Here is a 10,630-nt window from a genome sequence, read left to right as displayed (position 1 = left end):
TTTAATACTGACGCAGAACGTTCTAGGACCTTCCCTGGCCTAGGTCTTTTCAGGGGCGACGTAGGGGCCCCAAACCACTGGGACTCAATTCAGAATCCCGCACAGATCATACAATGCAATTTTGAAGCCATTACTCTGTTCACATTATAACAAATTATTACAATTTGCTAAAGATCACTGAAGGTCACAAGGCTTGACCAAAAAGCAGACTTTGTGAGTGTATGACTGAAGCCTGTTCAGCCGAATGTGGGTGTTAGTGTATGACTGAGGCCTGTTCAGCCAAATGTGGGTGTATCGACTTGCTGTCACTTTTGCTGTAAAGCTTAGGTCTAACTGAAGACTAGGACACATGACTTGTATATCTAGTCCAACAGCAAGTGACCTAAACTTGAGCCCAAAGTTCAGGAGGTAGTTTGGACCACCAACATAGGGGCGCCAAACCACTGGGACTCAATTCAGTATCCCGCACAGATCATACAATGCAATTTTGGAGCCATTACTCTGTTCACATTATAACAAATAGCTACAATTTGCTGAGGATCACTGAAGGTCACAAGGCTTGACTAAAAAGCAGACTTTGTGAGTGTATGACTGAGGCCTGTTCAGCCGAATGTGGGTGTTAGTGTATGACTGAGGCCTGTTCAGCCAAATGTGGGTGTATCGACTTCCTGTCACGTTTGCTGTAAAGCTTAGGTCTAACTGAAGACTAGGACACATGACTTGTCTTTCTGTCCCAACAGGAAGTGACCTAAATGTGAGCCCAAAGTTCAGGAGGTCGTTTGGACCACCTTCTCAGTATATAAAGGCTATAGCACCCAACATCTACCCTTAAGATTCTTTAATGTAAGAAAAAATGATTTCAGCTCCAAATGCTGTCTAACTTGAACAGAAGACTCACAAATTCACCATTAAGATCATAGGATGCCACTTTGGAGCCATTACTCTGTTCAAATTATAATAAAAAGCTACCATTTCCTAAGGATCACGAAAGGTCAAAGGCTTGACTAAAAGGCAGACTTTGTGAGTGTATGACTGAGGCCTGTTCAGCCAAATGTGGGTGTATCGACTTCCTGTCACTTTTGCTGTAAAGCTTAGGTCTTCCTGAAGACTTGGACACATGACTTGTATGTCCAATCCAACAGGAAGTGACCTAAATTTGAGCCCAAAGTTCAGGAGGTAGTTTGGACCACCAACGTAGGGGCCCCAAACCACTGGGACTCAATTCAGTATCCCGCACAGATCATACAATGCAATTTTGGAGCCATTACTCTGTTCACATTATAACAAATAGCTACAATTTGCTAAAGATCACTGAAGGTCACAAGGCTTGACCAAAAAGCAGACTTTTTGAGTGTATGACTGAGGCCTGTTCAGCCAAATGTGGGTGTATCGACTTCCTGTCACTTTTGCTGTAAAGCTTAGGTCTAACTGAAGACTAGGACACATGACTTGTCTTTCTGTCCCAACAGGAAGTGACCTAAATGTGAGCCCAAAGTTCAGGAGGTCGTTTGGACCACCTTCTCAGTATATAAAGGCTATAGCACCCAACATCTACCCTTAAGATTCTTTAATGTAAGAAAAAATGATTTCAGCTCCAAATGCTGTCTAACTTGAACAGAAGACTCACAAATTCACCATTAAGATCATAGGATGCCACTTTGGAGCCATTACTCTGTTCACATTATAATAAAAAGCTACCATTTCCTAAGGATCACAAAAGGTCAAAGGCTTGACTAAAAGGCAGACTTTGTGAGTGTATGACTAAGGCCTGTTCAGCCAAATGTGGGTGTATCGACTTCCTGTCACTTTTGCTGTAAAGCTTAGGTCTTCCTGAAGACTTGGACACATGACTTGTATGTCTAATCCAACAGGAAGTGACCTAAATTTGAGCCCAAAGTTCAGGAGGTAGTTTGGACCACCAACGTAGGGGCCCCAAACCACTGGGACTCAATTCAGTATCCCGCACAGATCATACAATGCAATTTTGGAGCCATTACTCTGTTCACATTATAACAAATAGCTACAATTTGCTAAAAATCACTGAAGGTCACAAGGCTTGACCAAAAAGCAGACTTTGTGAGTGTATGACTGAGGCCTGTTCAGCCAAATGTGGGTGTATCGACTTCCTGTCACTTTTGCTGTAAAGCTTAGGTCTTCCTGAAGACTTGGACACATGACTTGTATGTCTAATCCAACAGGAAGTGACCTAAATTTGAGCCCAAAGTTCAGGAGGTAGTTTGGACCACCAACGTAGGGGCCCCAAACCACTGGGACTCAATTCAGTATCCCGCACAGATCATACAATGCAATTTTGGAGCCATTACTCTGTTCACATTATAACAAATAGCTACAATTTGCTAAAGATCACTGACGGTCACAAGGCTTGACCAAAAAGCAGACTTTGTGAGTGTATGACTGAGGCCTGTTCAGCCAAATGTGGGTGTATCGACTTCCTGTCACTTTTGCTGTAAAGCTTAGGTCTTCCTGAAGACTAGGACACATGACTTGTCTTTCTGTCCCAACAGGAAGTGACCTAAATGTGAGCCCAAAGTTCAGGAGGTCGTTTGGACCACCTTCTCAGTATATAAAGGCTATAGCACCCAACATATACCCTTAAGATCCTTTAATGTAAGAAAAAATGATTTCAGCTCCAAACGATGTCTAACTTGAACAGAAGACTCACAAATTCACCATTAAGATCATAGGATGCCACTTTGGAGCCATTACTCTGTTCACATTATAATAAAAAGCTACCATTTCCTTAGGATCACGAAAGGTCAAAGGCTTGACTAAAAGGCAGACTTTGTGAGTGTATGACTGAGGCCTGTTCAGCCAAATGTGGGTGTATCGACTTCCTGTCACTTTTGCTGTAAAGCTTAGGTCTTCCTGAAGACTTGGACACATGACTTGTATGTCTAATCCAACAGGAAGTGACCTAAATTTGAGCCCAAAGTTCAGGAGGTAGTTTGGACCACCAACGTAGGGGCCCCAAACCACTGGGACTCAATTCAGTATTCCGCACAGATCATACAATGCAATTTTGGAGCCATTACTCTGTTCACATTATAACAAATAGCTACAATTTGCTAAAGATCACTGAAGGTCACAAGGCTTGACCAAAAAGCAGACTTTGTGAGTGTATGACTGAGGCCTGTTCAGCCAAATGTGGGTATATCGACTTGCTGTCACTTTTGCTGTAAAGCTTAGGTCTAACTGAAGACTAGGACACATGACTTGTATATCTAGTCCAACAGGAAGTGACCTAAACTTGAGCCCAAAGTTCAGGAGGTAGTTTGGACCACCAACATAGGGGCGCCAAACCACTGGGACTCAATTCAGTATCCCGCACAGATCAAACAATGCAATTTTGGAGCCATTACTCTGTTCACATTATAACAAATAGCTACAATTTGCTGAGGATCACTGAAGGTCACAAGGCTTGACTAAAAAGCAGACTTTGTGAGTGTATGACTGAGGCCTGTTCAGCCGAATGTGGGTGTTAGTGTATGACTGAGGCCTGTTCAGCCAAATGTGGGTGTATCGAATTCCTGTCACTTTTGCTGTAAAGCTTAGGTCTAACTGAAGACTAGGACACATGACTTGTCTTTCTGTCCCAACAGGAAGTGACCTAAATGTGAGCCCAAAGTTCAGGAGGTCGTTTGGACCACCTTCTCAGTATATAAAGGCTATAGCACCCAACATATACCCTTAAGATCCTTTAATGTAAGAAAAAATGATTTCAGCTCCAAACGATGTCTAACTTGAACAGAAGACTCACAAATTCACCATTAAGATCATAGGATGCCACTTTGGAGCCATTACTCTGTTCACATTATAATAAAAAGCTACCATTTCCTTAGGATCACAAAAGGTCAAAGGCTTGACTAAAAGGCAGACTTTGTGAGTGTATGACTGAGGCCTGTTCAGCCAAATGTGGGTGTATCGACTTCCTGTCACTTTTGCTGTAAAGCTTAGGTCTTCCTGAAGACTTGGACACATGACTTGTATGTCTAATCCAACAGGAAGTGACCTAAATTTGAGCCCAAAGTTCAGGAGGTAGTTTGGACCACCAACGTAGGGGCCCCAAACCACTGGGACTCAATTCAGTATCCCGCACAGATCATACAATGCAATTTTGGAGCCATTACTCTGTTCACATTATAACAAATAGCTACAATTTGCTAAAGATCACTGAAGGTCACAAGGCTTGACCAAAAAGCAGACTTTGTGAGTGTATGACTGAGGCCTGTTCAGCCAAATGTGGGTGTATCGACTTCCTGTCACTTTTGCTGTAAAGCTTAGGTCTTCCTGAAGACTTGGACACATGACTTGTATGTCTAATCCAACCGGAAGTGACCTAAATTTGAGCCCAAAGTTCAGGAGGTAGTTTGGACCACCAACGTAGGGGCCCCAAACCACTGGGACTCAATTCAGTATCCCGCACAGATCATACAATGCAATTTTGGAGCCATTACTCTGTTCACATTATAACAAATAGCTACAATTTGCTAAAGATCACTGAAGGTCACAAGGCTTGACCAAAAAGCAGACTTTGTGAGTGTATGACTGAGGCCTGTTCAGCCAAATGTGGGTATATCGACTTGCTGTCACTTTTGCTGTAAAGCTTAGGTCTAACTGAAGACTAGGACACATGACTTGTATATCTAGTCCAACAGGAAGTGACCTAAACTTGAGCCCAAAGTTCAGGAGGTAGTTTGGACCACCAACATAGGGGCGCCAAACCACTGGGACTCAATTCAGTATCCCGCACAGATCATACAATGCAATTTTGGAGCCATTACTCTGTTCACATTATAACAAATAGCTACAATTTGCTGAGGATCACTGAAGGTCACAAGGCTTGACTAAAAAGCAGACTTTGTGAGTGTATGACTGAGGCCTGTTCAGCCGAATGTGGGTGTTAGTGTATGACTGAGGCCTGTTCAGCCAAATGTGGGTGTATCGAATTCCTGTCACTTTTGCTGTAAAGCTTAGGTCTAACTGAAGACTAGGACACATGACTTGTCTTTCTGTCCCAACAGGAAGTGACCTAAATGTGAGCCCAAAGTTCAGGAGGTCGTTTGGACCACCTTCTCAGTATATAAAGGCTATAGCACCCAACATATACCCTTAAGATCCTTTAATGTAAGAAAAAATGATTTCAGCTCCAAACGATGTCTAACTTGAACAGAAGACTCACAAATTCACCATTAAGATCATAGGATGCCACTTTGGAGCCATTACTCTGTTCACATTATAATAAAAAGCTACCATTTCCTTAGGATCACAAAAGGTCAAAGGCTTGACTAAAAGGCAGACTTTGTGAGTGTATGACTGAGGCCTGTTCAGCCAAATGTGGGTGTATCGACTTCCTGTCACTTTTGCTGTAAAGCTTAGGTCTTCCTGAAGACTTGGACACATGACTTGTATGTCTAATCCAACAGGAAGTGACCTAAATTTGAGCCCAAAGTTCAGGAGGTAGTTTGGACCACCAACGTAGGGGCCCCAAACCACTGGGACTCAATTCAGTATCCCGCACAGATCATACAATGCAATTTTGGAGCCATTACTCTGTTCACATTATAACAAATAGCTACAATTTGCTAAAGATCACTGAAGGTCACAAGGCTTGACCAAAAAGCAGACTTTGTGAGTGTATGACTGAGGCCTGTTCAGCCAAATGTGGGTGTATCGACTTCCTGTCACTTTTGCTGTAAAGGTTAGGTCTTCCTGAAGACTTGGACACATGACTTGTATGTCTAATCCAACCGGAAGTGACCTAAATTTGAGCCCAAAGTTCAGGAGGTAGTTTGGACCACCAACGTAGGGGCCCCAAACCACTGGGACTCAATTCAGTATCCCGCACAGATCATACAATGCAATTTTGGAGCCATTACTCTGTTCACATTATAACAAATAGCTACAATTTGCTGAGGATCACTGAAGGTCACAAGGCTTGACTAAAAAGCAGACTTTGTGAGTGTATGACTGAGGCCTGTTCAGCCGAATGTGGGTGTTAGTGTATGACTGAGGCCTGTTCAGCCAAATGTGGGTGTATCGAATTCCTGTCACTTTTGCTGTAAAGCTTAGGTCTAACTGAAGACTAGGACACATGACTTGTCTTTCTGTCCCAACAGGAAGTGACCTAAATGTGAGCCCAAAGTTCAGGAGGTCGTTTGGACCACCTTCTCAGTATATAAAGGCTATAGCACCCAACATATACCCTTAAGATCCTTTAATGTAAGAAAAAATGATTTCAGCTCCAAACGATGTCTAACTTGAACAGAAGACTCACAAATTCACCATTAAGATCATAGGATGCCACTTTGGAGCCATTACTCTGTTCACATTATAATAAAAAGCTACCATTTCCTTAGGATCACAAAAGGTCAAAGGCTTGACTAAAAGGCAGACTTTGTGAGTGTATGACTGAGGCCTGTTCAGCCAAATGTGGGTGTATCGACTTCCTGTCACTTTTGCTGTAAAGCTTAGGTCTTCCTGAAGACTTGGACACATGACTTGTATGTCTAATCCAACAGGAAGTGACCTAAATTTGAGCCCAAAGTTCAGGAGGTAGTTTGGACCACCAACGTAGGGGCCCCAAACCACTGGGACTCAATTCAGTATCCCGCACAGATCATACAATGCAATTTTGGAGCCATTACTCTGTTCACATTATAACAAATAGCTACAATTTGCTAAAGATCACTGAAGGTCACAAGGCTTGACCAAAAAGCAGACTTTGTGAGTGTATGACTGAGGCCTGTTCAGCCAAATGTGGGTGTATCGACTTCCTGTCACTTTTGCTGTAAAGGTTAGGTCTTCCTGAAGACTTGGACACATGACTTGTATGTCTAATCCAACCGGAAGTGACCTAAATTTGAGCCCAAAGTTCAGGAGGTAGTTTGGACCACCAACGTAGGGGCCCCAAACCACTGGGACTCAATTCAGTATCCCGCACAGATCATACAATGCAATTTTGGAGCCATTACTCTGTTCACATTATAACAAATAGCTACAATTTGCTAAAGATCACTGACGGTCACAAGGCTTGACCAAAAAGCAGACTTTGTGAGTGTATGACTGAGGCCTGTTCAGCCAAATGTGGGTGTATTGACTTCCTGTCACTTTTGCTGTAAAGCTTAGGTCTTCCTGAAGACTAGGACACATGACTTGTCTTTCTGTCCCAACAGGAAGTGACCTAAATGTGAGCCCAAAGTTCAGGAGGTCGTTTGGACCACCTTCTCAGTATATAAAGGCTATAGCACCCAGCATCTACCCTTAAGATTCTTTAATGTAAGAAAAAATGATTTCAGCTCCAAATGCTGTCAAACTTGAACAGAAGACTCACAAATTCACCATTAAGATCATAGGATGCCACTTTGGAGCCATTACTCTGTTCACATTATAATAAAAAGCTACCATTTCCTTAGGATCACGAAAGGTCAAAGGCTTGACTAAAAAGCAGACTTTGTGAGTGTATGACTGAGGCCTGTTCAGCCAAATGTGGGTGTATCGACTTCCTGTCACTTTTGCTGTAAAGCTTAGGTCTTCCTGAAGACTTGGACACATGACTTGTATGTCTAATCCAACCGGAAGTGACCTAAATTTGAGGCCAAAGTTCAGGAGGTAGTTTGGACCACCAACGTAGGGGCCCCAAACCACTGGGACTCAATTCAGTATCCCGCACAGATCATACAATGCAATTTTGGAGCCATTACTCTGTTCACATTATAACAAATAGCTACAATTTGCTAAAGATCACTGACGGTCACAAGGCTTGACCAAAAAGCAGACTTTGTGAGTGTATGACTGAGGCCTGTTCAGCCAAATGTGGGTGTATCGACTTCCTGTCACTTTTGCTGTAAAGCTTAGGTCTTCCTGAAGACTAGTTCACATGACTTGTCTTTCTGTCCCAACAGGAAGTGACCTAAATGTGAGCCCAAAGTTCAGGAGGTCGTTTGGACCACCTTCTCAGTATATAAAGGCTATAGCACCCAACATATACCCTTAAGATCCTTTAATGTAAGAAAAAATGATTTCAGCTCCAAACGATGTCAAACTTGAACAGAAAACTCACAAATTCACCATTAAGATCATAGGATGCCACTTTGGAGCCATTACTCTGTTCACATTATAATAAAAAGCTACCTTTTCCTTAGGATCAAGAAAGGTCAAAGGCTTGACTAAAAAGCAGACTTTGTGAGTGTATGACTGAGGCCTGTTCAGCCAAATGTGGGTGTATCGACTTCCTGTCACTTTTGCTGTAAAGCTTAGGTCTTCCTGAAGACTTGGACACATGACTTGTATGTCTAATCCAACAGGAAGTGACCTAAATTTGAGCCCAAAGTTCAGGAGGTAGTTTGGACCACCAACGTAGGGGCCCCAAACCACTGGGACTCAATTCAGTATCCTGCACAGATCATACAATGCAATTTTGGAGCCATTACTCTGTTCACATTATAACAAATAGCTACAATTTGCTAAAGATCACTGAAGGTCACAAGGCTTGACCAAAAAGCAGACTTTGTGAGTGTATGACTGAGGCCTGTTCAGCCAAATGTGAGTGTATCGACTTCCTGTCACTTTTGCTGTAAAGCTTAGGTCTTCCTGAAGACTTGGACACATGACTTGTATGTCTAATCCAACAGGAAGTGACCTAAATTTGAGCCCAAAGTTCAGGAGGTAGTTTGGACCACCAACGTAGGGGCCCCAAACCACTGGGACTCAATTCAGTATCCCGCACAGATCATACAATGCAATTTTGGAGCCATTACTCTGTTCACATTATAACAAATAGCTACAATTTGCTAAAGATCACTGAAGGTCACAAGGCTTGACCAAAAAGCAGACTTTGTGAGTGTATGACTGAGGCCTGTTCAGCCAAATGTGAGTGTATCGACTTCCTGTCACTTTTGCTGTAAAGCTTAGGTCTTCCTGAAGACTAGGACACATGACTTGTCTTTCTGTCCCAACAGGAAGTGACCTAAATGTGAGCCCAAAGTTCAGGAGGTCGTTTGGACCACCTTCTCAGTATATAAAGGCTATAGCACCCAACATATACCCTTAAGATCCTTTAATGTAAGAAAAAATGATTTCAGCTCCAAACGATGTCTAACTTGAACAGAAGACTCACAAATTCACCATTAAGATCATAGGATGCCACTTTGGAGCCATTACTCTGTTCACATTATAATAAAAAGCTACCATTTCCTTAGGATCATGAAAGGTCAAAGGCTTGACTAAAAGGCAGACTTTGTGAGTGTATGACTAAGGCCTGTTCAGCCAAATGTGGGTGTATCGACATCCTGTCACTTTTGCTGTAAAGCTTAGGTCTTCCTGAAGACTTGGACACATGACTTGTATGTCTAATCCAACAGGAAGTGACCTAAATTTGAGCCCAAAGTTCAGGAGGTAGTTTGGACCACCAACGTAGGTGCGCCAAACCACTGGGACTCAATTCAGTATCCCGCACAGATCATACAATTCAATTATGGAGCCATTTATCTGTTCACATTATAACAAAGAGTTACAATTTGCTAAAGATCACTGAAGGTCACAAGGCTTGACCAAAAAGCAGACATTGTGAGTGTATGACTTAGGCCTGTTCAGCCAAATGTGGGTGTGAGTGTATGACTGAGGCCTGTTCAGCCAAATGTGGGTGTATCGAATTCCTGTCACTTTTGCTGTAAAGCTTGGGTCTAACTGAAGACTAGGACACATGACTTGTCTTTCTGTCCCAACAGGAAGTGACCTAAATGTGAGCCCAAAGTTCAGGAGGTCGTTTGGACCACCTTCTCAGTATATAAAGGCTATAGCACCCAACATCTACCCTTAAGATTCTTTAATGTAAGAAAAAATGATTTCAGCTCCAAATGCTGTCTAACTTGAACAGAAGACTCACAAATTCACCATTAAGATCATAGGATGCCACTTTGGAGCCATTACTCTGTTCACATTATAATAAAAAGCTACCATTTCCTAAGGATCACGACAGGTCAAAGGCTTGACTAAAAGGCAGACTTTGTGAGTGTATGACTAAGGCCTGTTCAGCCAAATGTGGGTGTATCGACTTCCTGTCACTTTTGCTGTAAAGCTTAGGTCTTCCTGAAGACTTGGACACATGACTTGTATGTCTAATCCAACAGGAAGTGACCTAAATTTGAGCCCAAAGTTCAGGAGGTAGTTTGGACCACCAACGTAGGGGCCCCAAACCACTGGGATTCAATTCAGTATCCCGCACAGATCATACAATGCAATTTTGGAGCCATTACTCTGTTCACATTATAACAAATAGCTACAATTTGCTAAAGATCACTGAAGGTCACAAGGCTTGACCAAAAAGCAGACATTGTGAGTGTATGACTGAGGCCTGTTCAGCCAAATGTGAGTGTATCGACTTCCTGTCACTTTTGCTGTAAAGCTTAGGTCTTCCTGAAGACTAGGACACATGACTTGTCTTTCTGTCCCAACAGGAAGTGACCTAAATGTGAGCCCAAAGTTCAGGAGGTCGTTTGGACCACCTTCTCAGTATATAAAGGCTATAGCACCCAACATATACCCTTAAGATCCTTTAATGTAAGAAAAAATGATTTCAGCTCCAAATGCTGTCAAACTTGAACAGAAAACT

The sequence above is a fragment of the Pagrus major genome, chromosome 3 (genome assembly GCF_040436345.1).
Source record: "Pagrus major chromosome 3, Pma_NU_1.0".
In the NCBI taxonomy this organism is placed as follows: Eukaryota; Metazoa; Chordata; class Actinopteri; order Spariformes; family Sparidae; genus Pagrus; species Pagrus major.
Note: the sequence above shows the minus strand (reverse complement) of the source record.